The sequence below is a fragment of the Bos indicus genome, chromosome 7 (assembly GCF_029378745.1).
Source record: "Bos indicus isolate NIAB-ARS_2022 breed Sahiwal x Tharparkar chromosome 7, NIAB-ARS_B.indTharparkar_mat_pri_1.0, whole genome shotgun sequence".
In the NCBI taxonomy this organism is placed as follows: Eukaryota; Metazoa; Chordata; class Mammalia; order Artiodactyla; family Bovidae; genus Bos; species Bos indicus.
Window position 1 is genome coordinate 62,784,312 of NC_091766.1, and position 27,829 is coordinate 62,812,140.

General features: G+C 42.4%; 1 protein-coding gene across 2 annotated transcripts in view; it reads right to left on the reverse strand.

The window, feature by feature from the left end:
* The window catches only part of GLRA1 (glycine receptor alpha 1), an 87,259-nt gene that overhangs the window by 57,842 nt on the left and 1,588 nt on the right, over window positions 1–27,829 (reverse strand). The gene's annotated exons all lie outside the window — the stretch shown is intronic.

The window sequence follows — 27,829 nt, forward strand, 5'->3', positions numbered from 1 at the left end:
AGTGGGGGCTTGTCTGATTTTTATGGGTTCTCTTGCTCTACAGTCCTCTGATCCTTCTAATTTATTATGCACCTACTACATGGATAAGGCACTGTGGAGGAGAGGCGGATAAATATGTTGCTGTCTACAGAAGAAGCCTTCTGTGTGGACTGAGTTGGTGTTTGTCTACAGTGCCTGACAGGTAGTAGCACTCAATGATCTTTTCTTTTCTTTTTTTTTCTTGTCCACACCACACAGCTTGTGGGATTTTAGTTCCCTGACCAGGGAATGAACCCAGCCCTCAGCCATGAAAGCACAGAGTCCTAACTACTGGACTGCCAGGGAATTTCCAATGATCATTTGTCGATGAGTAGCTTTTGCCCACTTATTGTTTATAGTTCAGCAGATAGACTAGAGTAGGTACATATAAACAACCATAAGAGGTTGCCCTCAGCCTAAGGAGCATAACTGGAGTGCTCTGGTGGTTCAGAGGAGGAAGGCAGTATTTGGAGGCAGATGGGGACAGAAATCAGAATTTTTCTGAGTTTTGTGAACTTTTGCCTCTGTACACGTTTGGGAAGACCTGACATTTGTTGATGTCCGTGTTGTATATTTCTGGGGAGAAAGCTTTCTTCTGCCTGTGGGGCTGTCCTTAGAAAGGAATGGAGGGATGGTGTGAGGGGTAGGTATCCTAGGTCCTAGGAAGGGATGAGGCTGAGTAAGGCTGGCACTCTCTGACCTTGTGGACTGAACCAGTTTCCTGTCTGTTACTCTGACACCAGGGACTCGGGGGGTTGTTGCACAGTGTGGGCCTTGCTGGTCACTGTCAGCTTTGCCTGGGCTGCACCCTCAGTTCAACAGCTGGCTGGCTTTGGCCAGCTGTGCAATTCCGGTTTTATTTGATTGCAGTAAGGGGCTTAGGTTGGCCTGGAGTGCCTGACATGTTATTAGTTTCACTTCATGATCTGCTAAGCACCCCTTAGGGAGCAGAATGGCACAGTTGGCATGCCCTGAGCCTGCTTCTCCAGGTCTTATGAAGCAAGACTCCCTTCCCTTTTCTGTCTTACCTTCTGCAGCTAGATCTGCCTCTTATAAGGAACCATTATCTGGATAAGAAGTGCAAGTATTTGAACAGGGTTCTTGTCTGCAGTGAGATGAAATCTTGGGGGCATATCTAGTGGCCCAGTGGTTGAGACTCTGCCTTCCAACGCAAGGGATGGGGGTTCAATCACTGGTCAGGAAACTAAGGTCTCATGTGCTTCAGGGGTGCAGCCAAAGAGTTAAAGAAACAAAACAAACCTTGGATCCTTGAGGCTGAAAGGAACCTTGAGGTTCCATCTGGTTCTTCCCCTGCCCTTAGGGAAGTCAGATTCTCTTGGGATATCTCACATTCCTTAGCATTGCTTCCAGTCTGTTCTTCTAGATAGCTTTCCCTCCATTAATTCTTCTGTTGCTTTTATTTAAGTATCCTCATGAAGTAGGGTGAGAAGAATGAGGCGCCTGTCAAAATTCAAAGAGGCTCTTACTTTGAGATCTGTGTAGGTACCAACCCTGCACGTGCAGAGCCCTGAAAGTGAGCGCCTCCTTAAAGTTTGTGCCTTCACTTGCTTTACCCCAGTCCTTGTCCTCCTAGAGCATCCTAGGTCCTCAAACCCAGTCGATCAAAGGTAGAGTTTCCTGTGGATAATCAAGTGTGGTCACCTAAAGATGGATGTCTGCCTCTCACAGCATCTCATTTAATTTTCAGAAAGCTTCATTTTAATTTTTATTGTTTGCTGGCAAAAAATCCCCTAACATTAAATATTTTATCACAGTTTATCCTTTAAACAACCTGAGAGGAAGGGATGTCTGCCCCCATTTTAAAGTAAGAAAATTAAGGCTTAAGGAGCTTGTGGCTTGATTGTCTAACTCTGGCATACCACACTGCATTTGCTTAAACCGTGCCAATGTTTTCTTTCTTCTCATCTCCCTTCTTCTTACCTCATGTGCTTGTTTCAGGACCAGAATCATGGCAGTCCTTGATGTTTTCTGGTTCAAGTTCAACCTTCATGTCTGCAACCTTTCTTTTCCCCAAATTGGGACAGTTATATGTTATGTAGACAAGACCCCAAAAACATGACTTTGGCAAACTTCTTCCATATGGTTTTCATGAAGTGCAAAGCCTGGCACCTGGTCAGGGCTCAATAGGTATTTGTTAATTGTATACTTGTATACGCCTGGTACTTCAGAGGAATTTGTTAATTGTATACTTGTATACGCCTGGTACTTCAGAGGAAGCAGAATTTAGCTGTGCAGGTACTTAGCATCAATGATGTGATTTGACTGGAGTCAAAAAGCCCTGAATTCTGGCCCTGATAGCTTTAATCAGTCTTTGGGGGAAAATACCTGATGTCCTCTGGGAAAGTCCAAGGCAGGAAAATAAAAGGAGAAGCCATCTTTTTCTTTCAGGAGCATGTATAGCCATCCTACAGAATGACTGAGATTAATGTCCTAGGTCAAACCTATGCCTTTCATTTCCCCCTCCTAGGTCACTAAATATAATTCTGCAACCATCGTCTCACTTTGCCCTGACTGTCCCTGTGTATCTCACTTCAGGAAGTTTTCCTGTGCCTCTGATCTTCAGTGTCATTCAGTGGTCTGGTTCCACAAAGAATTATTGGCTTAAGCCTGTTAGCTTCAAGTAACCCCCTAGATGAGTCACAATGTTAGGAATTCGGGTGGGGGGCTATTCTTCAGAGGCTTGGTTGCTGAACAGGCCTATGGGGGTTACTCTGCTGGAGTCAAAGCTCTTAGCAGGCCCTGTGTAATTAGCATGCATCCCACGAGTTGGACAGGAGAGCAAATGGCTCTCATTACCTTCAATGCAGTTTTCTTTTTAATCAGATAAATTCCACTGGAAAAGTATGTCTTTGTAGAGAATGCAGCTCAGGGATTCTATACAAAAAGTTTTGGGAAAAAAAGACTGCATTGATCAGCAGGGAATTGTCATTTGATGTGGCAAAGTTCTGGGAGTATGAATATTGAGAAATATTAATAGTAATATGATAAAAACAGAAAGATGTGTTATTAGCTAATGATAGTAATAGCTACTATTCACTGAGTACTTACTATGTGCTGAGCACTTTCTTTCAATCCTATGATGATGACAGCATTACCTTCATTTTTTAGATGGGGAAACTGATGCTTGCATTTTCTGAAATTTAGCAGAGGTCATATAGCTTGTAAGTGGCAGACCCCACTTATAATCAATAGTCAGTTGTTGGTATCTAAAGCCCACACTGTTTTATTGACTATCCCAAGTGATAGAGATTTCCAGAGTCCCTCTGAGGTGCTGCTCTGGTTTATAGTAGAAATGTTTGTATGACTCTTTGGAACTGTGAGTGAGAATTCATGGAGCTCTGAGAATTGGAAATTATGGGCTGAGAAGAATCTGACGATCACTTTCACACAAATAACACTTTTGGTATACTTGGCACTTCCAATTCATTTGATCTTCCTGCCACCTGCATGACAGCATCTCCAGGTACAGCTGATGACACTGAGGATCAACTAAAAGGTTAAGATCTCATCTCAGCATCTCAGATGGCAGAGCCCTAACGTGACCAGGGTCTGGGGCATCTTCTGCTTGACTATTTGGCCAGACCCAACAGACAGGAAGGGAGTGAATAAATCCTTCTTGACTATTTATTAAATTGTCACTCAGAATTTCTCTGTAGTCAACTTGTCTTTCATTTTATTTTCTCTGTCTCAGTTCACCCATCTTTGAAATACCACCTTCCTTTATCAACTTTAGAGTGGTAAAGGGCATGATGCTTAAAGATGCTGTAGCAATAAATTGCTTTCTTAGGTCAGTCAACTTTTTGCATTCACTAAGTACTTTGAGATCATTATCATCTCATTTGAGATGGCATTAATTTATTGCTTCACTTATTTACTTATTTATCTGAAATAATTATGAAGTGCCTACTGTATGTCAAAGGTTGTACTAGGTGACTGAGCAGAATATAAATAATAAAAATATAACAGCCCTTATTGAGTGGTTATAAAGGACCAGGCCTTACACAAAGAGCTTTATTTATGGTACTGAATCCTGAATCTAATCCTTTCAGTCAGTCAGTTCAGTAATAATCCTTTGGGTTGGATTAATTACCCCCATTTTACTTATGAGGAAACTGAGATTTGTAGAGGTTAAATGTTATTTGTGCTAAGTCATTGCAGTTGGGTTTGATTCTTTGCCATACTTTGGACCGCAGCCTGCCAGGCTCTTCTGTCCATGGGATTCTCCAGGCAAGAATACTGGAGGGGGTTGACGTGCCCTCCTCCAAAGGATCTTTCCAACCTAGGGATCTAATCCTCATCTCTTGTCTCCTGCATTGGCAGGCAGGTTCTTTACCACTAGCAGCACCTGGGAAGCCCTATTTAGGTACAGCTAACCCCAGAGTTTGTTGTGTGTGGATCACAACAAACTGTGGAAAATTCTTAAAGAGATGGGAATACCAGACCACCTGACCTTCCTCCTGAGAAACCTCTATGCAGGTCAAGAAGCAACAGTTAGAGCCAAACGTGAAACAACAGACTGGTTCCAAACTGGGAAAGGAGTACATCAAGGCTGTATGTTGTCACCCTGTTTATTTAACTTATATGCAGAATACATCATGCTAAATTCTGAGCTAAATGAATCACAAGCTGGAATCAAGATTGCCGGGAGAAATATCAATAACCTCAGATATGCAGATAACACCACCCTTATGGCAGAAAGTGAAGAGGAACTAAAAAGCCTCTTGATGAGAGTGAAAGAGGAGAGTGAAAAAGTTGGCTTAAAACTCAACTTTCAAAAAACTAAGATCATGGCATCCAGTCCCATTACTTCATGGCATATGGATGGGGAAACAGTGGAAACAGTGACCAACTTTATTTTCGTGGGCTCCAAAATCACTGCAGATAGTGACTTCAGTCGTGAAATTAAAAGACACTTGCTCCTTGGAAGAAAAGCTATGACAAATCTAGACAGTATATTAAAAAGCAGAGACATTACTTTGTCAACAAAGGTCTGTCTAGTCAAGGCTATGGTTTTTCCAGTAGTCATATGTGGATGTGAGAGTTGGACTATAAAGAAAGGTGAGTGCCGAAGAATTGATGCTTTTGAACTGTGATGTTGAAGAAGACTCTTGAGAGTCCCTTGGACTGCAAAGAGATCCAACCAGTCCATCCTAAAGGAAATCAGTCCTGAATATTCATTGGAAGGACTGATGCTGAAGCTCCAATACTTTGGCCACCTGATGCAAAGAGCTAACTCACTGGCAAAGACCCTGATGCTGGGAAAGATAGAAGGCAGAAGGAGAAGGGGATGACAGAGGCTGAGATGATTGGATGGCATCACTGACTCAATGGACATGAATTTGAGCAATCTCCAGGAGTTGGTGAAGGACAGGGAGGCCTGGCATGCTGCAGTCCATGGGGTCCCAAATCGTTGGACACGACTAAGCTACTGAACAACAAAATCCAGAGACTTCTCTTTTAAATATCTTAATAATAGATATGCTATAGCTCTTGTATTCAAAGAACTCCCAAATTAATTGAGGGAAACCTGTGTGAAGACCAATTAGTGCTTGGATGTCTGAACCTATTAGAAAACCATATTACTTTCCCCTCCCAGATCTGTGCTGGTTCAGACCTAGTGTGGAAAATAAGCCAAGTTGCAATGAACCCCTAGGAAATGTACTGGCAAAATAGGTCTATTTGTTCCAGAGAAAACAGGTTTTCTTTCCTAAGAGTGAATCTTAGATGTGTGTGGTCTTCAGGCATCCAAGAGACTATGATTCAAAGGAGGGTGCTGAGAAAATAGTAAACAGTCTTCAGTGGGCAGTGGGGAAGAAATGACCTTAAACTGTAGAAAAAGCAACTTGGATTCAAATCTGCATCTGCCATTAATAAACTGAGTGAATGGTCTTCAGAAAGAGCACACTTAACTGTGAGTTGAGAGGATTTAGTTGAAGTGGGTATTTGTGTGTAAATACAGAGTTTTATTGATGCTCCCAATCTCTAATAAGGCCCTAAATAGCCCTCCTTGATTCCCCTGAATCCTCTAAGACAGAGAGCTGCAGCTATGCTTAGTGGAGTGGAACTTCTTTGTCTTACTTAGCAGGTTCTAACGTCTTGGGGAAGAAGTGGGTAGAAGAGTCATAGAATTATGGAACTGGGACATCTTGTGCGTTAAAAAAAAGATATTTTTTGAGCACCTTATATAAATTAATGATTTAGATGACATTCAGAAGGAATGTCATCTCCATTTATAGACAAGGAAATTGACTAAAGAGATTAACTAACAAGAATCGCAATGGCTACCAATGATCAAACATTTTCTAATTGCTGCCCACCTTGTTAAGAAGTTTCCCATACATGCTTTCTAATCCACTCAACCACTCGGTGAGGTGGGTACCATTTTCTTCTCTAGTTTTCACTTGAGGAAATGGAGACTTGGAAAGGTTAAATGACGTAATCAAGGTAATTTGGTGGCTGAGTTGATATGTGACTCTAATTGAGGTGGAATTTTGCCATATGTTTTGGAGCAGCTGTTCAAATGTGCTAATATAGCTCACTCAACTTGAATATGCATTGTTTTAAGTTCCTGCTCCTCTGCAGCTTAGTACCAGCTTCTGCAAGTAGTATTTACTGAGGAGTATTCAGAAGACATGTCAGTGAAGCCTGAGGGACCCAATGAGCTGAAAACAAGGTAGATGGATGATGATGCTAGACGGCTAGTGTCCCTTCCTGGTTTTAGGAGGAAGGAGGGCTGGTGGTGAAAGGGTGGCAAGAGTCATTGCTGAGACTGTCTTTTCCTTTTGAGGGTTTCCTCCCTTTTCACCCTATACCTTCAGGATCCTCTAGCGGGGTCACCTCCCTGTGCTCCATAGGAGGACCAAATAGGGATCCAAATTCCACGGCCCTCTGCTGCTTGTTGCATGGCTCTGAGGCAAATGGAACAAACTGGGTGTAGGATCAGAAGTCCTAAGTTTGACTACTACTCATTTCTCTTCTTTCTTCCGTGATCATGAATGCATCCTTTGTTGTACTGAAGCATCACTTTCCTCATCCATAGAGTGTCGATCCTTCCTGTCCTAACTTACAGATCACTACCAGTGGTCCAGTAGCTAAGAATCCAGGCTTCCACTGCAGGGGGGGTGGGTTTGATCCCTGGGCATTCATGCTCTTCTGTTTACGACCTGTGTGGCCTCAGACAAGTTACTTATCATCTTTGTTTCTGCATCTGTAAAACGGGTATCGTTGTTGTCACTCACAGAGTTGTGACAGAGATGAAATAGTTCTTCTGCAGTGCTTACTTTGGTACCTGGAACATTGTAAATGTTCAAGACAGTTTTTATTGATTTCAATTTTCATTGGTTGCTCTAGGCTGTATGATAGGGAATGAATATATGAACTTCTAGAGGCTTCTTTGCATTTTACACTTGAATCTACAAAGACCACCCACATTCACACCTAGAGGAATACAACAGCATTCTCTGGTAATTCTTCTGCTCTGTTCTTAGTAATTTATCTCTTAAGTAGTAAATTAATAGAATTACTTTGGCATTTCAATCAATAGGATTAAGATGATCTGATGGTAACGGAGTAGTAATTGCTGCTGCACAGATGGAAACTGTCCAGTGGCAAAAACTGTTCTTCACAAGCTGGCTGGCAGCCCTCAGACCAGATTCTTTCCATCCTTTAGAAAAATAACATTTTCCTCTGATGATAAAAGCCATGAATGCATATTAGAAAAATACAACAAGGTTCAAAGAAAAAGTAAAACCTACCTGGAAATCCTATTATCTAGATACCTACTGTTAACATATTAGTAAATTTCCTCTAGGTTTTTTTTTTTTCTTTATAGATTATAATCAGTTTTGTTTCCTGCTTTTTTACTGAAGGTTCTAAATGAGAATTTTATTTCTTCTTGTTATTAAACCTTTAGAAAGATAATTGTGAGTGACTGCATGAACCAGTGTGTGACTATATCAGCATTCATTTAGCTGTCCGTCTTTGATGGCCATTTATATTATTTCCAATTTTGAACTATTATAATTTATGCCATGAAAAGCCCCCGTGCTCACAAACCTGTGTTCATGGCCTGGAAGCAAAATTGCTGAGTCAAAGGGTATGAATGTTTCTAAGGCAGAAAGCCTCTAGCAATGTCAAGGGACCCCTCCCTACTCCAGGACCAGCAGCTTGGCTCCTCACTGAAGATGAATTCCTCACAAGGGGAAGTCTGCTAGTGGCCAGCGCTGAAGGCAATGGTGAGTAAGTGGAAGCTGAAGAAGAGAGGTGACCACTTCTTTTTCCTTTTTCTGTTTTAATGCTTATTACCCAAGAAGCCCTAGACACTGGAATGTGCTGGAGGGGAGAAGGAGAGATCTTGGTGACAGTGGAGTTTGGCAATTCAGCGTAGTTTGGTGCAGTGCATTTCATTTGCTATTAAACTGCCCTGCTTATGTTTTTTTTGCCTATGTCATATTCCATTTTTATCCCTGAAAATATTTATATATAATGAGCATACCATAAACACTTGCAATGGGGAGTAGGATATCATGGCGAACTCAAATCTGGTTCTACCGTGTAGCTGTATGATCTTGGGCAAGTTACTTAACCTCTTCAAATCTGTTTTTTAAATTTTTTGTCAGTAAAATAGCATTAATAATAGTGCTCCTAGCATTGTTGTAATTAAAGGAGAAAATCAGGTGTTGATATCGTGCTAGATAAAAACTACTTAGTATCTTAGCCATTATTACAAATAAAAATAAAAGTCTTTGTTGGTAAGACTCAAATATTCTTCATTAAAATCTTATGTAGTCTAGATTACACCTGACAATTCTGAAGAAATTCAGAAAAACCTAGAGATAAAAGAAGCTGATATGGCAAGAAATACTGGATGTGGACTGTACTTCACATCTTGGCTAATTTATTATTTTCCATCACAGGTCCTGCATCTTAAGAGGGACATTAACAGGTTGGAGCAGGTCCAGAAAGGAACAACTGGGCTGGTAAACAAACTTGGAATTGACCTGTAAGGAATAATTAAAGACTCTGTGGGTGTTTGGCTCAGAGAAAACATAGACAGAGAGATCATTTTTTAACAAATCTCTGAAGGGCTGTCATGGGGAAGAGAGACTCAACTTAGTAAAATAATATTCTTGGATATTTACTGTTTGCCAGGCACTAAACCAAGCCCTCTGCAGATATTGTTTATGTCTTCTTTTCCAGAGCACTACATGAGGTATGTATTTGTGTTCCTGTCATCCACATGAAGCAACCAAGGCACAGATGGCAGAAATGACTTGGTTGAAAGTTACATGGCTAGTAGGTGGTAGGGTAGGAATACAACCTGACCCTTCTGGTTCCACAGTTTAGGTACCTTCTGTAGGCTATTGACTTGTTCCAACTGACTAGGGAAGGCAGATGGGACTTTCGGAGTGGGAAGTGGCTGCCCAATGTGAGGAAAGAATATTTTAACCATTCGAGCTATCAGGTAATGGAAGAGACTCCCTAAGGAGATGGTGAGTTTCTTGCTTCTGGAAGTGTTCACACACAGGCTGAACTCTTAGTATCGTACTGTAAGGATGAAGCAGTCAGGGAGTAGGCTAGAGTCGAGTTTACTACTTATTGTATGACCTTGAAAGTTGCTTATCTTCTCTGACCCTCAGTTTCTTCCTTTGGAAACTAGGAATACTTAATTCTAATTTTAGGTTTGTTGGAAAAGTAAAACATTCAGATAAATTGCTTAGCCAGGAATCTGTTCATTATATGTTAAGTGAACAATTATCTATGGTTTTTAAAAAATTTATCTGCACCTGTGCTTCTCGTTTTATAGAGTGAGCCTATCTGTTCATTTCTTCCTGGAGGTCACTTCCAGATTTGGAGATGTTACCTGCAGAGTAGGTACGCTAGCTCACTTCTGCAGAGGCAGGTACCTAGGTGTCCTCTCAAGCAAATGACAGATTGGACTTTGGAACAGGGGTAGATAGTGGAGTGCATGAAATGAAGTATGTTTAGACTGTAATCCTAAGCAACAATATAGATGTTATTGAGAGAGACTAGAAGCATTTTACCCTGTTGATCAACTATCAGATGGGTGTGAAGGGCCCACTGTGTGCCCAGCACCTTCCATGTGGATTAAGCATATATCCAATCAGTTGGGGCACTCTCTTTGTCTTCAAGGACCTCAGTGCATGGGTTGGCTCAGACAGCTATGAAAAGATGAAAGAATAGGACTGAATGTCATTCTGTGCTGAGTCCTTTGGCACAGGGCAGTTAGGGAAGGGATGCTTAGAGGCAGGAGGTTGGAAAAAATGATCTAGGAAGATTTCTTTCTGGCCTGGGATTTCCTCTGTTCAGTGGTTCTCAGGATTGCATCCTCATAGGCACTATGTGGTAATGTTGCAGTTGTAGCTCCCTTGGGCGTATTCTCTAGTCATTTCCCTAAGACGTCTCCTAGAACCTGGGAGTATACTGATCATTGTTGCTCATTGCTAAGGAAGGGCTGTCCTTCTTAGACACAGAGAACAAGCCAATCCTTCCTCCTTTCAGGGCTCCTTTTAGGCCCCTGTTTTTCAGACATCAGTGATGCCCCTCACCAGCATTGTCCATGCCTCTCACCAACATCAGCCATGCCTCTCATCAACATCAACCATACCTTTCACCAACATCAGCTGTGCCTTTCACCCACATCAGCTATGGCCCCCAACAGCATCAGCTATGGCCCTCACCAATATCAGCCATGGCCCTCACCAACATCAACCATGGCTCCCACCAACATTAGTCATGCCCCCCCCACCCCCCCGCACATCAGCCATGGCCCCCAACACCAACCATGCCCCTCACCAACACCGGTCATGCCTCTCACCAACATCAACCATGCCTTTTACCAACACCAGCCATGCCTCCCACCAACATCAGCCATGGCTCCCAACACCAGCCATATCTCTCACCAACACCAGCCATGGCCCCCACCAACATCAGCCATGGCTCCCAACAGCAACCATGCCCCTCACCAACACCAGCCATGCCTCTCACCAATATCAACCATGCCTTCCACCAACACCAGCCATACCTCTCACTAACATCAGCCACGGCTCCCCACAACATCAGCATGACTCACTGGTGGGAGACATGAGTTGGCTGCTGAGAATAAAGCTTTTATTGTAATTCTTTTTGTGAAAGTTCTTCCTTCTCCTCTTTCAACAAAATAAGCAGATGTCACCTGCTTTGGGAAATGCCTTCCTTTCTCCTCCTCTTATTTCCTCCTCCTTTTATTATTCTCCTTAGCATTTGCTTCTTCCCACCAACATTCCTTTCCCCTCCTGGTCTTCTAGGTTTTCCTTTCCCTTCATTTGTTTCTAAATCCTAGAATGATAGAGCTGAGAGAGACATTATTGACTACGCCAAAGCCTTTGACTGTGTGGATCACAATAAACTGTGGAAAATTCTGAAAGAGATGGGAATACCAGACCACCTGATCTGCCTCTTGAGAAACCTATATGCAGGTCAGAAAGCAACAGTTAGAATTGGACATGGAAAAACAGACTGGTTCCAAATAGATTCCAAATAGGAAAAGGAGTACGTCAAGGCTGTATATTGTCACCCTGCTTATTTAACTTATATGCAGAGTACATCATGAGAAACGCTGGACTGGAAGAAGCACAAGCTGGAATCAAGATTGCCAGGAGAAATATCAATAACCTCAGATATGCAGATGACACCACCCTTATGGCAGAAAGTGAAGAGGAACTAAAAAGCCTCTTGATGAAAGTGAAAGTGGAGAGTGAAAAAGTTGGCTTAAAGCTCAACATTCAGAAAACGAAGATCATGGCATCTCGTCTGATCACTTCATGGGAAATAGATGGGGAAACAGTGGAAACAGTGTCAGACTTTATTTTTTGGGGCTCCAAAATCACTGCAGATGGTGACTGCAGCCATGAAATTAAAAGACGCTTACTCCTTGGAAGGAAAGTTATGACCAACCTAGATAGCATATTCAAAAGCAGAGACATTACTTTGCCAACAAAGGTTCATCTAGTCATGGCTATGGTTTTTCCTGTGGTCATGTATGGATGTGAGAGTTGGACTGTGAAGAAGGCTGAGCGCTGAAGAATTGATGCTTTTGAATTGTGGTGTTGGAGAAGACTCTTGAGAGTCCCTTGGACTGCAAGGAGATCCAACCAGTCCATCCTGAAGGAGATCAGCCCTGGGATTTCTTTGGAAGGAATGATGCTAAAGCTGAAACTCCAGTAGTTTGGCCACCTCATGCGAAGAGTTGACTCATTGGAAAAGACTCTGATGCTGGGAGGGATTGGGGGCATGAGAAGAAGGGGACGACAGAGGATGAGATGGCTGGATGGCATCACTGACTCGATGGACGTGAGTCTCAGTGAACTCCGGGAGTTGGTAATGGACAGGGAGGCCTGGCGTGCTGTGATTCATGGGGTCTCAAAGAGTCAGAGACGACTGAGCAACTGAACTGGAACTGCGTCCAGTCCCTCCATCCATTTTACAGTTTAGAATACTGTGGTCCCGGGAGGGAAAGAGACTCCCATGTGAGTTCTTGGCCAAACTCACCCAGAGTAGACCCAAGATAAGTGCTCTTTCTTCTTTCTTCTTCTTCTCTCTTTCTTTTTCTCTCTCTTCTTGTCCCCGCCTTTTATTCCTTGCCCAGTACTATTCTTTATTTTTTTTTCCATCTTTTCGTAAACCCCATGGTGATAGACGGAAAGGAAATCAGGGCTTTGAGCAGCAGATCTGAGGGGAAGGGTGTTGTCAGCTCCTCCTCACCTCCCTTCCTCACTGGCAAAGGCTGTGTTTGGAGAAAGCCTCTCAGTTTTCTGCCTCAGAGGCTCTGTTCCTTCCCCCCTGCCCCACCACATCTTTGGAGAGGTTTGTACAATGTCTTAGGAAGACTTTGTATTGGATTGGCAGGGTGGCTGGCCTACAGGCATCCAGCTTGGGAAGATTCCCTGCCTCAGTTTCCTCATCCACAAAAGGGGATGAAACTAGTACTTACTTCAGAGGACTGCTGTAAATATTAGTTAACGTATGTGGAGCGTTTAGAGAAGTTCCTGGCATATCGTAGGTTCTTAATGCGTGCTTTGTATAAAATTATTAATTATAGATATTATTTAGAGGAATTCCTGTCTGTCAGGCACAGGGTTGGGAGTCACAGATGTCATTCTTACATAAGAAGGGGATGGAAACCTGTGAAAGTAGCTTCAGTAGACGCTTGTTGGTGACCTCATCCCCACTGTGCTCTGCCAGGCGAATATGCCTACTTTTTACCCAAATGTGCCATCTTTTCCCAACCATTTGAATTCAGATAGCAGCTCATGTCTATGATTCACTCTGAGAAGCTGTTTAGGACTTCAAGTTAAGCCTTGCTCAGAACCTACCCAATCTCAGAAGTCTTACTGGCGTTTTCCAGTTAAAACAATAGCACTGTCCAAGGTAGAATGAAAGGATACAGTACTCCCCAAGCCCAAATCAGTTGCATATCATCTGACAGGTTTTGTCCAATTCATATACTGTGATTTAATTGCTTTTTAATTTGATTTTGTTGTTGTTGTTGTTTAAAATAAACTCTCAGTATTATAATGTGAAGAGTTGACTCATTGGAAAAGACTCTGATGCTAGGAGGGATTGGGGGCAGGAGGAAAAGGGGACAACAGAGGATGAGATGGCTGGATGGCATCACCGACTCGATGTCCGTGAGTTTGAGTGAACTCTGGGAGATGGTGATGGACAGGGAGGCCTGGTGTGCTGCAATTCATGGGGTTGCAAAGAGTCAGACATGGCTGAGTGACTGAACTAACTGACTGATTATAATGAAATTGATAATTCTAGTACCTAGGAAAATAAAATTCATGATAAAGTATAACAAAATTATCCTGAACCACTGAAATCTATGTTACATACTATCAGTGGGACAATCATGAAATTTTAGGAAAAATCATCCTGATGTGAAGAGAATTAGAGGTCTTCATCTTTGTCTGGGCTGGACATTAATTCATGGTTGACTTTTCCCTCTGGCCTCAGTTTCCCCCTGGGAATTGAAGGAATGGGGTCAGAAAATTCTTTCCCTAAGTTTTTTTTTTTTTTAATGACCTAGAGGATGCTATGAAATTACATACAGAATTGTGCAGGGCTCTAGTCACTCTTATGAAAATATATTCCAACCATCACTTGTTGTAAAAACCCAACTCTCTAATGTAACTCTGGCTTCCATTTTCCAATGACATTTTGCTTCCAGCACAATGACTTCAGTGGGAAAAGCAACTTCCATTTGCTTGAGAAAGTCCTTCAGAAACCCCAAACTGTCTCAGCCCCTACGCTTGATTTTACTTGGAAGATACCAAGCAACTGGGCCTGGGTTACCTTTCTCCAAGTGTCTTTTTTCCCTACCTGGTATAGGTTGTCTTTTTATTAAGGTGAGGTCCAAGTTTATTTTTGTGCCCATGCTTTCTGATATCCTCTTTCTTTCTTAAAAAAAAAAAACAACTTTCCAGCTTTCAAAAGTAATAAATATTATTTTAAAACATCCAAGCATTACTAAAATATTTAATGTAAGAAGTAAAAGCACCCAATAGTCTCATTCTCAATAGATAATAACAACTATGAACAGTTTTGGGTCCATTTCTCTAGACTTTTTTCCCATGTGAGAACAATGAAACATTTAAAAAAATAAAAATGGGATCCTACAATATATATACTGTTTGCTTCTTGCTTTCCCCCCTATTGAATCTTTTTTCCTCAGTATTTTTGACTTTTTTGCATGGAATGAGGTCATCTGCCTTTGGCACTTACTGACTGTGAGACTGTAGATGAATCACTCTTCGGCTCAGGGTTTCAGTTTCCTCATCGGTAAAAGGAAACAGCCCCTTCCCACTTCGCTGTGATGTAAGCTTTAAGGGAGAGAGCATGTGAAAGTGTAGGCACCCTGCGGTGGCCTCCAGTGAACCCTCCTCTGTCCTGTTCTCCTGTTTGACTGGGTTTGGAGCACTGACCATGACCTGAAATTCTGATTTCCCGGGTTGTTTCTTTGTTTGTACCACCTCTAGAAGTTAAGCTGTGTGAGAGCAAAGACCGCATCTCTTCTGCTCATCACCGAATCTGTCCCCCAAATGTAGGAAGATTACTAGTTTATGGTATAAAGTCAATAAATATTTTTTAGATAATGAAGAAATTATCCCTGCTCAGCCTTGCTTCCGAATGATGAAAGGCCCATAGGCAGAGCAGGACTGGGCTGAGTCTTAGGTCACAGGAGATAGCTGGCCCATCCAGTGTTCCTGAACTCCCCATCCTCCCGTTTCCCCTTTCTGTAAGCCCTTTTCCTCTGTCTATATCATCCTCTCTTGGCCCTCTTTGTCACCTGGTGTCACTAGGTGTCACCTAGTCATTCTTTATGGCCCAGTTTAAGTGCCTTGATTCCTATTAAAATTGTCTTCAACTTTGTACTGCACCACACCTGCCCCCCACCCCCCAACCCCAGGCAGAGTTATGTGTGCATTAGTTGCTCAGTCATGTCCAACTCTGCGATCCCATGGACCATAGCCTGCCAGGCTCCTTGTCCATGGGATTTTCCAGGCAAGAATACTGGAGTGGGTTGCCATTTCCTTCTCCAGGGGATCTTCAATTCCTGACCCAGGGATTGAACCTGGGTCTCCTGCATTGCAGGCAGATTCTTTACCATGTAAGCCACCGAGGAAGCCCCTAGGCAGGGTTAGTCAGATTCTTCTTTATGATCCCACAATGCTTTGCATGTGCATTGCTATCACTCTACATGTCTTTTCCTGTTGAATTCTTAGGGTGATTTGGCAGGGAAGGATAATTATCATTGCCATTTTACAGATGAAGAAAACTGAGGCTTAGACATCTTAAAAACAATCTTGCTGCAAGTCATAGAGTGGTATACCATCGCGTTTTGACTTCCCTGGTGGCTCAGATAGTAAAGCATCTGCCTACAATGAGGGAGACCTGGGTTCAATCCCTGTGTTGGGAAGATCCCCTGGAGGAGGAAATGGCAACCCACCCCAGTATTCTTGCCTGGAAAATCCCATGGATGGAGGAGCCTGGTAGGCTACAGTCCACTGGGTTGCAAAGAGTCAGACACGACTGAGTGACTTCACTATCTTTTCTTTCATACCATCACAAGTGGTTTAACAAGGATTCCGGAACATATTTGACTGATGGCAAGCCAGAGTTTTTAACTGCTGGGGTCAACTTAAGAATTATGCAATGACAGTTGGATTTTTATGAAGTCCAATCTTATTTTAGGGATAGAGAAACTGAGACTCAGTTACAAAGTCAGAGCAGGGCTTTCAGAGGGAGGAAAATTCTGCTCTATTCTCTAGGCTGTCCAATCGAGGTGGTGTGGAGGTTGACTCTTTTACTGAACCTTGTCACCCTCTTTGTCAGGAGGTATAGTTTTTCATATCCCAAGGCATTTTCAGTGAATTCCTCCAAGACCCTTCCCTTTGGGCATGATGCAGTCTTTTCTTGGCTCCTGTCAAGAGTTTTTCTCTTCTACTAGATGTTTTTGGTCACATCACAAAAACTGGCTCCAGTGAGGTCTGTGTTTCCTGCACAACTGAAAGCCATTTTCAAAAGTTTGCCTTGTCTTATGGAAAGGGGCCTCTCTGCGGACCCAGGCCCCAGTGGGAGGCAGCCATATGTGCAATGGCACAGATGTTTTGAGAAGCCCAGAGTTTGGACATCCTTGGCTAGACAGCAAGGATAAGGCTAAACAACTCTCTTCAATAGCTCTTGAGCCAGGGCTGAGCTGTATGTCTAGCTCACTCTCACTGTGACTCATTTCTTGGAGCAAAAAGGTGTCACTGTGAGACATAGCAGTGCATTGCATTGGCTGGTTGGAAGCCTTCTGGTCCTGGGCTTCAGCAGAGCCAATAAGAGAAGGATGGGAGCAGGTATATGGGGACAAAATAATTCAATTCAACAAGATCTGAATATCTAACATACATGAGCCACTGGGATAATACTGTCAATGAGGGGAATGGAGCAAGCTGAAAACCCTGGTGAGCACCTTTTCTTCATGTTGGCCTTTCACATGAACCAAGAAACCCATTAAGTCCCTAGTCTTTGAAGGGCTTATCGTCCAACTGAACAAGTAGAAGGGCACCCAAATGTTTGTAAGGCCACAGTGTGCGAACTGAGTGCTGAAGGTAATGCCTACATTTCCGAGGAGATTTAGGAAGGAGAATCCATGCCCAGTTCTGGGTAGGGATGGTGGCAGTCTGGGGTTGCTTCATGGAGGAAGTGTTGTTAGAGGTGGCTTGTGAGGTGTGGATAGGATCGGAGAGAAGTGGAGAGGGAATTCACTAAGGGCTTGTGCTCTGCTCAGAAAAAGTGCTTAAAGGTGACTGCATTTGTCTATTGGCAAAGTTTTCTCCATTTTTTAAGATGAGGAACTTGAGGCTCAGAAGGGTTGAGCAAACTGCCAAGATAATACAGCTAGGAAGTGACAGAGACAGGTTTCAAAAATCAAATGAACTTGAATCCAGAATTGGTGGGTGTGCCTTTCAGGGCGAAAATGAGGGAGGGATCTTCCTAGATTTAAGGAACGTTAGGGACCAGTGGGAGAAAAGTACAGAGATGAGAACAATGGGCATGTAACAGACCAATGAGAAATTCAATTGAGGTAGAATTTGGTTTGTGTGAAGTGAAGGAGCTGGAAATGGAAGTGGTGGCTGTTTTGTGGCAAGCTGAGAGTGGGGTCATACTCGAGCCTGGTGTTCTCAGCGAAGGGCAGCATAAATGCGCAGATGAATGAGATCCATCTGTATGTGTACTGACAAGGTATTGCTGGGTGAAAAAAGGCAAGTTGCAGAGCATAGCATTTAGTATAGCCCTATTTTTGTAAAACAGCAACAGCTCAGGATTGAGCACAGCTGTTAAAGACTCTGAGTCGCACGGCTTGGATTTCAGTCTGGCACTGCCATTTCTAAGCTGGGCGGCCCTAGGAAAATCACTAAACTTCTCTGTTTCCTCATCTGTAACTTCATCTATACCATGGGATGAATAATAGTATATCCTTACAGGATTGTTCTGAAGGTTACATGAGTTAATGCATATTCAAATTTTAGAAAGGCTTCTTGTCATTATCATGTTATTAAGATTATCTGGAAAGATGAATATTGAATTGTTAAGTGATTTACCTTAGGGAGTAGGACTTCTGTGTCTTTTAGCTTTAAGCATATCTCCCTTTGTGGTTTAAATATTTTATGGCAAACATGTATAATGTTTATAATGTAAACAGACAAAACAGCAAGTTTATTTCAAAAGTTAACATTAGGAGGTTGAGATGAGAAGACTTTATTTCTATTGTGTTTTTTTCTCCTACTGGCAACAGGCCTGCTAGTGACACATTCAGAATTGTCTCTGGTGTCCCTCAGATGGCTGCTGGGAATAGGTGTCTGAGACGCATTGTTTGGGTTTCCCACAGGCCTTGTCTAGAGTGATGCTCCTGCTTGTAAAGGAGAGCTAGCTTGGTCCTTGCTGCCTCTCCCCGTTCTGCTCCCTGCCCTCATCTGGGTATGTTTTCCTGGCCTAGAGGTGTTCTGAGAAACCCTCGGGGTCTGCTTTGGGAGCGGCAGGTCCCGAGTTTGTGGTGAGGTCTCCGATGCTGGATATTGGGGTGCCTCTCCAATCTTATGTACAGAAGGTGAAGGGAAACTGGGTATCCTCAATCCTGTGTGTTTGGAGGTTAGAGCATGAGGCTTGAAAAGGTCTTTGGTCTGAATTCCAGGGACTGGCAGTTAAAAAAGAAAAAGATGAGCCTGAGATTATGCTGCCTTTTTTCCTTGCCTTCCTGCTCAGTCATTCTCTCCTGTCATCCCCGATAGCTCTTTCAGTGGAGTGATTAGGGGACAAAGAAAGGCTGTACTGCAGGGACCCGTCTCTACCCTGAGACAGAGCTCTAACCACATGCTCTCTGCCCAGGGTGGAAAGTAGTGTAATATTCCTCCTCTGTGAAGGGTGGAGATTAAACACTCACATCCATTTATGGATGTATGTTAACTTTATATCTAGAACCACCTGCAGGAGATGAGCTTTTGATTATTTGAAGAAGCAAACTCATCTCTTTTTTGCCTCCATCTTCTTCCAGTTCAGTCTCCTCCCTGCTTTTCCTCCCAGGTTCATTCTTGGAATAACAGTGGCAATACAATGGTTAAAAGAATGTTTTGTGCAGTCAGACTTATCTTTGAATCCTAGCTCTGCTTCTTACGAGTTGCCTTACCTTGGGTAAACTACATAACCTATTTATGCCTCAGTTTTGTCACCTGTAATATGGGAATATCATAATACTTAGGTCTAAGGATTTGTGACATGAGGCACATGATGTTGTTAGCACAGTATCTAGCATTCAATGAACACTTGATAAATAGTAACGATTGGTATTGAGTGGTTGCAGTCAAGGCTGAGATGGAGCATCATAAAGGAAGGAAGGAAGGGATACCCGCCTGCAGTATCTGTTAACGTAAATGATATGCTAGCTCTGTGCCCCAGCGATTCCATTTCTGTTCTTGTTATCTGCCTGGAAAAATGGCCTGTGTTCATTCACAAAGATGTAGGCTCACTGTGATTATTGCAGCACTGATTTCAGTGGAAAAATTGGAAAAAAGTAGAAATGTACATCAGTACGGAAGTGGCTGGAAAACAGTGGGATATCCATAACATATGTTCTGCAGTAGCTAAAAGAATGAGGTGGAGATGTTCACCTCAACAGATAAAGCTTTCCAAGACATGCTGATATGTGAACAGAGTAAGTTGTAGAATCATATGGGCAATTTGATTCCATGAAATGATAGTATATATATTTCAATGAATAGTATATACAGCTCAATAGATAGTATATATAGTTCAATAGATTTCAATATATACTTAAACATATGTATGTATAACTATTGAACTATATATACTATCACTTTGTGTGTGTATATTTATATATATGTGTGTGCATATATAATATATACATATATGAATAAAAGTTATCAAGTAGGTTACCTCTTGAAGAAATAAAAGCTGGGAGGGACCTGGAGATCATCATCAAAGGGGATTTTAGGTTTAAGTCTAATATTAGCATTTTTTAAAAATAGAACATATATATATATATATATATATATATATATATATATATTGTACAATTTAAAAAGGTTAAGAAGAGAGAAAGAAATACCTATCTGGCTAAGAATCCGAAGACAATGACTATCAAATCAAAACCCTGATGGGAAATTTCCAGCTCATAACCCCTGTGGCTCCCTGGTCGAGGGTGGAGGCTATTAGCCTGATAGCCATATCAGTTCACAGGGGCTGCAACTTTGAGAGGAATATATAAAGAGGGGTACCTATTAAGGAGGGCACTGTATATACTGTTAGGGATGTAGATAGTCCAGCTGTAGATTAGGGATATATATATATATATATACACACACACACCAACTTTAAGAAGAAAGAGGCAATGTGGTGAGCTAGGAGGAAGGAAGTTTGTATTTGAATCTGACATAACCCTGAGATTAACAGTGTGTCTTAAGGAAGTCACTTTTCTAAGTCTCGGTTTTCTTGACTCTAAAATGGGGATAGTAGCAACTGCCTTATATCTATTTTTTTAAGGTGGTTGGAAAGCTCATATGGGAATGCAGGTGTGAAACACTCTATAGACTGTGGAGTGCTCTTGTAAAAGAACCCAGCAAGTCTTCTGGCAGCCAGGGTTGCAGCAGCCTTGCCGCATTCCTCTGGAGCTGGGGAGCGTTGCAGAACTGAGCGCAGAGCAGTAAACACGCAGCTCTCAAAGGCTGAAGATCTTGACAGTCACTCTATTAGATGTGTAAGATACTAATATGCTTTTTGGAAAGGATGACGGGTTAAAGGGCTAGAGAGGAAGGAAGGAAGGACATCGTTCTGAGATCAGACAGATGACAGAAGGGACGGCAGTCTCTGAACATCTGGGGAGTCCTAAATAAGCCTCCAGTTATGCAGAGTTAATAGTACAATGTCCACAGGAAGACTTGTCAGCGAGATCATCCTTGGAGAAAGAAAGCACAGATTCCCTCCTTCTGATCACCTTTGATCTGCCTCTCCCATCAGTCCCTATAGACTCACTGCTGTGCTCCAGGGCCCCTTGGTGCCAGCATTCAAAGCCAGTTCCTCAGGTGCCCCTTCTCTTCATCCACCCATCACACAATTGTACTTCCCAGCTGTGTGAATGAGACTATTTGGTGCACTAGGATTACCCCCCTAGTTTGGAGATACAAATACCTCCCTGAGGAACCCTTCTTAAGGTGCATGTTTGTGTTTATGAGGGAGCACAGCAAGTGAAAGGGTCAAAGGAAGCAAAGCACAGCAGCAGAGTCCGGGGCACAACGTGTTGTGGAAGAATAAGTTTGGGGGATGAGCACATTTGTGTAGGGCCTTGGGTGGGCTGGCATTCACTTTTGAGGAAGTCATTTGTTCTCTCCCCATCTGCAAGATAAATGGATTGGTCCATGTCCAGAGTCCCTGGTCAGAATGGTTTAGAGCCTTGTTATTCAAACCTGTGGTCCACAGAAGCAGAAGCATCATCTGGGGGCTGCTAGAAATGCAGGCTCTCAGGCTCCACCCCAGACCTCCTGAGTCTGAATCAGCATCTTAATGAGATCCTCAGGGGATCCACACACATTGAAGTTTGAGAAGCTCTGACTTAGTGACTTCTGTTACCTTTAGAGATTTCTGGGTCCCCATCCTCAGAGATGCTGTTTTAGTTAGTTTAGTATGATGGTGGGAAACTGTATGCTTGACAAGCCCCTCATAGCTAGATGTGAGAGCTGTTGAATTACAGAACTGCCCCAAGTCTCCATGATTCTAGCAAAATATTCTCTGGGCGTGAATGGGTGGGAGATGGAGACTGGACTTCGCGAGCGAGGGAGCAGAGCCTTGTTCTCTAGGGGCCTGGGGTTGCCCAGTATACGAGGCAAGAGAGAACGCTGCCCATTTCACGGCTGGGATAATGACTGTCAGCAGCTCCCTGTTAAGATGGTAAACTCATTTAGCAACAGACACTGAAAAACAGCCGAATTCAAAAGCAGAGAGTGGTAATCTAATTGCACTGAATTAGCCTCGGGGGACTCGGACAATATCAACTTCAGAAAACCACAAAGGGATCCTTTATAAGGAGTTTCAAAAGCGCCAGGGCTTCAGCACCCCTCATAAGGGCTTGCACTACAAAGCATAAGCACTGTGCATAGAAGCCCCTCTCCCCAGCATCTCAGGGCATTGTTCCCTTCCAATGTGCTTTCTGAATGAATTTCCTGGCTGGCCTGATGGTGTTTTCAGTTGTGGGAGGCTGAACAGGGAGTTGGTTCAGGAGAGACAGCTGGAGTTTAGGGCTGCGAGGCCTTCATCCATTCAGTCCTGTGAACACCATCTGTGCCTGAGGACTGGTCTGTGAACCAGTGAATTTTCTGGTGGTCTTTCTGGCTCTGACATTGTCTTATTTCTGAGGTCCTTCTCATTTCTTAAAGCCAGAGTCTTACATAACCAAGGTGATTTCCTTTTAATAATCCTTGGTCGCATATGAGTTTGTGTGTGTATGTGCGTGTTCATCACCCAATTTATTATCCAAGCCATTTCAGAGAAGGAAAAGGCACGAGTGGATGTGTATTTACGGCATGACTTGGAAAAGTTACAGAGATCAGATGATAATTTGGAGATCAGGAGCCGGGGGAAGACTTGTCTCTGACCTGCATTTCATTTACTTTTCTGCAGCAAATTACAAATCCCAATTCACAAAAGTAGCTTGAATTCCTTCTACATCCCTCCTGGGAGGTGGATTTCCAGTCTCTGCTTGCATACCTCCACTGACAGGGACCCTTACTACAACTGAGGCAGCCGGTACACAGTTGACTGATCTGTCAGAAGGTTCTGAATTACATTAAAACAGAATTTGTGTGTGTGCATTAAAAATATATTTAATCTATTAATTCCAGTTCTTCTCTCGGAGCCATATAGAATAATTCAAATCTAATATTTCCCAAATGGGGTCCCTGAGTACCTAGAGGGTTTATTAAATAGTAATGAGGACTCAGAATCCATTTTAAACATTTCAGAGATTATCAAATTGCATATTTACTTCTGACAAGGCTCTATAGACTAACAAGAAAGCATCACACCTTTTCTTTTGTATTTTCTTAGGTTAACTCATTGTGGTGGCATTGCTTATCACATGATGTTCAGTATTTCTGGCAGTTTATCTTTGGTTAGTAAAGATGGGGAAAACAAGTTAACAATGGATGGGATTTGGTAAACAAATTTTTTAAAACTTAGCCTTATAGGGGAGGGAAAAACCTAAACAGAATCACTGACAAGAGTATAGACGCCTTTGGTCTCTTTCTCAGGCCTCTCTTCAGATCTCTGAGGATAATGATCAGACGTCATATTTTCTCATCATACAAAGCATTTTCTGGGGAAACTGACATATTTATGGAATCTGTCAATAATCATGTCTAGATTGGGATAGCTTTCCAGGAAGTGAGATTATTTATTATGGTCCTCAATTCTTTTAGACCTTTGAACGTGAATATAATTCTTATAATAATTGAAATACCCTGCTACCAAAACTGCTCTATTGTGAAGGAGATTGGGAGGTGATAATCCTTGACTGGCACAGGGAAAATTAATTTTAGAGACAGTGATTTGTCAATTCTCTTTATTTTATAGCTGGGGAAAGTGAGGCTGGAAAGGTCAGGAAACCCTCTCAAGGGCATGCCACTAGCTAAATTCTGGATCCTGGGTCTTCTACCCTTGAGGCCAAGGCCACTTTGCCTAAAGGAGCAGAGAACCTGCAGGATAGTGTCAAGATGGCCAGGCAGGAGACAGTGCCATCCATCTTAAAAATCATTCTGGCTTCTGCCAGCTGATGAAGGAAATAAAGTTAATGACGCCCACATAAATGTGATGCTGTCGCAGGCCGCGTGCACAGACTGTCTGAAGGGGAGCTCTGCGGGCCCTCTGACGAAGGAAAAAGGTATTTAATGGAGCTTTAAAAGGACCAGTGTCTCCCCTTTCTGCAAGGACAGGGACTGTGGCATCTATTAGCTCTGTCTCCCCTGCAGAGTGCCTAGTTTTGGACTGGGCACGTTAACACAAATAAATGCCTGGTGTAGGAAAGAAGGCAGTATCGTCACTGAGGTAAATTCAGCTTGAGCCTTTGTGGGAATGGGCCTCTGTCTTTTATGAAGACCTTATGTGAGTTGGGAGGGATATTAGAGGTGTCGGAGTTAATTGAGTGGATTGGTAAGAGAACTGAGTCCCTATGAAGGAAAGGGATTCATCAGAGCCATGCTGCAGGATAAGAGAAAAGCCAAACTCTCCAAGTAAGGCTCTCAAATCGGCTTTCCACGGCACCGCATGGTCGCAGCCTCTTTCATAAGGTGGTCTCAAAAATAAATTCCCTCCATTTCCCCTGATAGGTCATTCCCAGTTTTGTAAGTATGCAGAAGTTATGTGCTGATTCATGACTCCATTTACCAGGTTGACGTTCTTGTCCAAAATGTCCCTCAGGAATGAAAAACATGAGATTTTCTCTTTCTCAAGCTTCCTGAGCCCCCAAAGAGGGTAGACTGACATTTTGATTGGCCCTAAGGCAAAGTTGCCCAAGGGGCATCTTTCCTGGGGAAAAAGTCCTTGGCCTGCTCCAGAAGCTCCTAGACACTTTCCGCAGTGCCCAAAATGCAGCAGGTAAGATTTGAGAAGGAATACAGCTATGCTACCAGGAGGGAAAGATCCAGGTTGTCATTTGCTCCTCTTGGCAAGCTTGGAGAACGGGAAGCCAGAAGAGCTACCTCAGAAGAAAGCTCATTTACCTTTCAGCTGGGTGGTTTTTCAGGACTGAGATATGAAGCAATCTGTTTACCATGCTCCTTTGGACCTCAGTGAGGTAGAGACAGCTTTCCTTCAAGGTTTCCATGACCTTTCTTAGCCAGAGAGTACCATATTCAGTACAAAACTCTGTGCAAGGAAACACCTATGGGTTGGCAGACAGAAGTGATAATAAAGGAAAGCTGATCATCTTTTGGGAAAACCACCCATGGGTTAGATGTGGTTTATCTCCTCTGCCTTTATTCTGGTCTCAAGCACAAGCTAGGTCTTTGTTTGCTTCACTCTTGTGCCTTTTGTGTTCCAGGGGGGCATTTTCTTAAAGAAAAGACTTTCCTCCTCATTACAATTGGTTCATCAGAGTCTTAGGTTAAATATTTGATCATTCTTTACCAGTGGTTCCCAACTGTGGGCAATTTTGTGCTCTCCTCCCATCCCAGACTTCTGGAGACATTTTTGATTGTCATGACTAAGGGAGAGAGGGTTATTGATGCCAAAGATACTGTTAAACATCTTAAAATGCATAGTTCAGCCCTCATATCACAGAATTTTCCAAAATGTTCAAAATGTCAGTAGTGCCAAGATCGAGAAACATGATTATATACCATGGATCTATTGAGTTACTCAGAAGATGAGAAAATATGGGGCTCACCCTGGGCCCTTTCCCAGCCATAAGCCAGTGTAAGGGCTCTGGGAATCAAATCAAGTTTCCTTCTACTTAAAAAGAGGTTGGAAAGGAATATGCTCCCATTAAAAACAAAAACAAAAACATATCTTTGCTTATTGCTTTTGACCAGTCTGGATATAAAGCCCCATCCCAAACTAAAAACAAAGAGACAGCATTTAGTTTATTGAATACTTGAATATCACTCATAGAATTTTAGAACCGCAGGTTTTTTAAAATATCAGGACAAGAACTTCAGCCAACTCACTTCATTTTACTTACAGGGACACAGTTGTAAGGACTGCAATGCTGTTTGTCCCCCTGTATCCTCTTATTCTTCCCCCTCAGTTTTTTCTAAGGCTTCAATTCCTTCTCTTTGTTGGCATGCAAACTCACTTTGCATGTTGTTTTGTTTGTTTTGCTGTCATTGTTGTCATTTTGCTGGTTGTGTGTGGATGCAGCAGCACTTCTGTCATCAAGAGCCTTTCCTTTCCTAGCCCCCAGATTTCCCCAGCAAGGTGAGCAGCTGGCCTTCATTTAATCTAAGGACTACCTGGGTGCCTGAGATGATTGGATTGGCTCATTGCAACATGGTACCTGTCCCCTGGGGGAGAAGGTGTTATTCACATGGAATCTGCTAGGGAACCAGTCTCCAATTACCTCTACATACATTCTCTTGAGCCCCCAGGTTTTAATGCTTCTGTATTTTCACCTAAACTTTAAAAAATGAGAGAGTAATGAAAATGCCAATTAGACATAGACAGTACTTTCTCTCCTTGTGACCTTTTTATTTTTCTCATCTCTCTGAAAAATTGCTGAGGGTATTTCCCTAGTTCAATTCTTATATTTCCTATTTTATGTTTCATGTTCTAAAACAACCTTTATTCCCCAAATAATGTAGCCATTTCTGTATTTTGAAAGTGCAACAGCACCGTTCCCTTCCCAGCTCTCCATAGTCATGACTCTTCTTTCCTTATAAACACATGGCATTATATCCCATATTCATTGTAGCTCCTGTCTGCCTTGTCGCAGGTAGGGGATGGAGATGTGGAGTTATGCGTCCTGATAAGCCACCACCCATAATTTAAAAAATTAACACAGTGGATTCCTAACCTTATCTAAATGATTACAGTGCCAACCTTTCAGACTGTCTCCCTATTGTGAAAGACAATGTCTGAGAGAAGAAAAATCAAGCATTACATACTGTTCAGCAAGAAAAAAAGGAGTTGGAAGGAAGGATGTGCTTGGTCCTATTAATTTGCACTTTAATCTCTCTGGTTCAATTCTGTCTCAGAAAGCCAAACAGAATCAATTTGCATACAAATGTTACCAAGTATCCCACCTCCACAGCATTTTCCACTTCTACTATGTATGTAGAAGAGAAAGAATTTGGTATTGTTCAGAGCATACTTCCTGCCCTTTAGCCCATAAAGTAGCTACATTTCACAAGGCCCTGGATTGTTGCACTTTTTAAATTTGATTCCTTGAGTATTTGTATTCTGAGCTATGGGCAGGACTATGGCCTATCAAATAATTATTTGAACTGGAGATTAGAAGCTTTAGCGTTGGGTATCTCAGAGAAGGAGAGAGGTCTTTTCTTCATCCCAAGAGAAATATATGAAGAGAGGATCACGTGTAGACCCTTACAATCTGGAGAGAGGTGTCATTAATTTAATAAACCAACCACTGGATTAATCAAACCAACAATTCATATGCAGAGTTCACTATAATGTAAAAATGAAAAAAAATCCAACAAGAAATATTTGCTGTAGATTTATGATGGGAGAGACTAATATGTGTTGGTTTACTTATTTTTAAAAATAACCTAGAGTGGATTTTTCAAGTGACTGTTAATCCAATGTGATGGTAAAACATGAGAGGCAGACGTCTAAAATGAAGAAGATTAATGATCCCTGCAGGTCATGGGAGAAGACTAATTTTTTTCAATTCATGTAAATGGAATTTATCATAACCATCTCTGAAGATGGCATGATTCACCCACTTACGAAAAGACTGTACATTTCAATGCTTCCTGAAGAGGTGATTTTTCACTTTTCACTTGTGCTAATTTAAGAATGCTAAGCCTATGGGCAGAAAATTTTAACCTAGGAGATGGTGGCTGGGGGAACTCATTTCTGAGTTGGAGATAGACAGAAATTAAAAAAACAAAACAAATGAGACTTGTCCCTCAGTTCAGGATCTGCAGCTAGCAAGCAGAGTTTGGAAAGATGAATGGGAGATAGGAGGGAGTCAAAGTTTCAAAAGAGAAATGTGTTCCGG